Genomic DNA, 3,512 nt, shown 5'->3' on the forward strand with positions numbered 1-3,512 from the left:
TTTTGTCCATCCCGTCTTCAAGCTATACTTTCCCCCAAATTCTCCCATTATCAAAGAGAGTTGCTAGCTATGGGCAAAATTATCTTTTAGATTGATAAGCAGAAGCTTTCCATGCTTACCATAGCCAAAGCTACTGCCTAACCCCCCTTAATTGAAGTTTGTTTTATTCAGCTCACATGTGCCTTGCTACATGGATAACACGAGTTTTACGGATTTTTATTTAAAAAGGTCTTTCCTGGAACTTTTCATGCAAGAGCTTGTGTGAGACAAGAATGAAGATAGACCAAGACTGTCAGTGTAGTTAAGACAGAGCAGCATGGAGGATGCTGCCGCTGGAGGTTTGCCAGGGGTACAGTCAGTTAATATATAGAAGGACAAGCAAGTTCCCTAGGGCAAGACAAGGAAGGCAGAGACTGGAGATCAACTACGCTAAGAGGACCAGGTAATTTCTTTGGTTTTAGGCAAGAAAGTAGCTAACAACAAAGAGAGAGGAATAAAAGTAGCACTTAAGATTGCAGAACAGAGACTTTTTCCTCTTCAGGAATTAAGCACAAGAGCTGTTAAAGGAGTCACAGCCAAGGTTTTCATTTACAGGAAGTTTGGGAAAAAAGTATCAATTCTGCAGTGACCTGCATGGACTATGCAATATTGGCTTTCTGCCTTGGCCAAATAATTGTCACCTGTATTTAAATATTTAAAGTACATTCTGGTGTCTCTCCTAATAGAGGGGTTAAAGGAGCTCGTGGGATACCCCTTTACTTTCTTTTTTAGGCAATTGGGGTTAAGTGACTTGCCCAGGGCCACACAGCTAGTAAGTGTCAAGCGTTTGGTCTGAGGTCAGATTTGAACTCAGGTCCTCCTGACTCCAGAGCCAGTGCTCTATCCACTGCACCACCTAGCTGCCCTCACTCCTTTACTTTCTATGTATTGGGGAGAATGAAAGTTTCTTTTTTAAAAATTGTAGTGATGTTTCAATGTAAAAATGAAGAAGAAAAGGAATCTAAAGAGGCAGGGAATCCTGAACATGAAGAGGTTGGAGGAGACATAGAAGAAAGGGAAGGACAGCTGAGCACTCGGTTTTAAATTTTAGTTGTGAGATGGATAAAGACATAGAAAGCGTTCTTATTGAATCTGCGGATGACACAAAGCTAGGAGGGCTAAATAAAATGTTGGATATCAGAGTTAGGATAAAAAAAACAATGGACTAGAACGTTGGATAAAATCTAAGATGAAATTCAGTGGGGAGAAATTAAGAAATTTTGCACTTTCAAAGATGGAGGTGTTGAATTCATCTGAAAACTATATTTGGGTCTTTTCACATACTGTAGGCTCCATATGAGTCACAAGTGTGACATGGAAGCTGAGACAGCTAATGTGATCTTAGGTTGCCATATGAGATGTATGTTGCCTAGGATAATATAGAGGCAGCAGTAGCGGTGGATAGAGTAATGGACTTGGGGTCAGGAAGATCTGGGTTTACATCTAGTCTCTAGTACTGATTTGCTGTATGACTCTGGGCAAGTCATCTAACCTCTGTGTGCCTCAGGCAACCATCTAGGCCTTATTTACTAAGTCCTAAGAGATGACAGTCCTCATCACTGTTTGGGGTGGGGGGGGGGGAAGAAAGGGAATAAGCATTTATGTACCTTCTATTATGTACTAAGTGCTCTACAAATATGATGTATTTATTGTTTTTATGTATTATATATATTTTATTATACAAATATATTTTTATATACAAATATATTATATTATACAAATATTTGATAGAGTTCCCCATGCTGGCAAAATCATAAATCTTTTATGCTTTTGTCTGTGTGTCATGTAGTCCTGAAGAGGTGATGGTGCTGTGATGGTTTACGCTGCCCAGCCCACACCTGGAGCCTTCTACTCAGTTCCAGAGAAGAATTTTTGGGTGGCATAGTTAGATGGAGCACTGGTTAAGGAAATCTAAATGACCTGAGTTCAAATCCTGTCATAGTCATTTATTAACTGTGTTATTGCAGGCAAATCATTTAACCTCAGTTTCCTCCTTTGCAAATGTAGTGAATAAATAGCTTCTTTACTTGCCTTTCAGGGTTATTGTGAAGATCAAATAAGATAATGGATATAAAGTTCTTTGTAAACCTTAAAGCACTATTTAGGTGCCAATTTCTGTTTAGGTATTAGCCTTCAAGTTTTAATTCTATAACATGCTAGCTGTGTGACCTTAGGACAAGTTATTAAAACTCCCTGGGCCTCTGATTCCACACCAATCAATCCACATTTATGAAGCTCCTACTATGTGCCAGTTACTGTGCTAAGTGCTGCCCATCTATAAAAGACAGAGATTATGGCTTACCTTGGAATCAGAGCAAAAAGTGGGCAGAAGGACCTTAAGTAATGTACCAAAAAGAACAAGCATGGCCTCAAAGAAGAAATAGGAGATGTCTCTTCCCCCTTTGTTGTAGAGGCAAGGGGTCTGCTGGTATGGAACACTGCGTGTAACATCAGATTTTTTTTTAATGTGTTGATTAGTTTTGCTGAATTTATTTTTTTCTTTCTCTTAAAGGTCTTTGTTATAAGGGGTGACTTTCTGGAAGCGGGGGTAAGAGGACAAACAAAAGATATCAATAAAATCTATTTTTAAAATAACATGTTATGTCAAAAATAAAAGGACAGGGATAGGGACTTGTAGTATGATTTCGGTGATGTAGCAGACACCCTGATGAGGAAACTCCTTTTACTAAAAGATGCTGACTATTAGAGTCTTTAGAGTTGAGTAGGGAATGAGAATTTCAGTGACTTGCCCAGGGTGACACAACTAGTCTTAGTGGTGACACTTGAACCCAGGTCTTCCTGGCTGTGAGACAGGCTCTCCATCCACTATACCACATAACCTGTTTTAAATATGTATGTACTATTATAATTGTTTAGAGTACAGACTCTATTGGCTTCAGCAGCAGATTCTCTATCCTCAACCTGAGCTGTTGAGTGCACCTTTATTGTCATCAAGCCTGATAACATCTAGTGGGCCCCAGCTGAGGTGATTTTATTAAATATTTTGAGCAGAAGGGATTCTGTCATATGACCAGAACATTCTTTCAGATGTTTGGAGTAACATCTGAAATAGTATTTCATTGACCTGCAAGACAGTCTCTTTGCCTCTCCCCCTTATGAAATTAAACGTGAGTTGTGATCATGATCTGGGGTGGGGCAGGGTGGGATTTGAATGTGGCAGAGACAGGCAGAGTGATGCTGGGGGAGATTAAACCAACTGATCCTAATTCAAGCATCAATTCTGGGAACTTTTGCATTCAAGATGGCAGGGACGTATTTCACAACAGCAATTCTGTAAAAGATGCTGAAAAGGAAAAAAGCTTGTGGTGTAAGCCAGAAGAGCTGGTGGGCTCTAAATCTTATGCTCCTGATTAGGTCTACAAGTAAGGATTCTTAAAGTTGCTATCGTACCTCCTTTAGTAATCTTGTGTGTGTGTGTGTGTGTGTGTGTGTGTGTGTGTGTGTGTGTGTGT

The sequence above is a fragment of the Vombatus ursinus genome, unplaced genomic scaffold (genome assembly GCF_900497805.2).
Source record: "Vombatus ursinus unplaced genomic scaffold, bare-nosed wombat genome assembly UNPS02014810.1, whole genome shotgun sequence".
Taxonomy (NCBI): Eukaryota; Metazoa; Chordata; class Mammalia; order Diprotodontia; family Vombatidae; genus Vombatus; species Vombatus ursinus.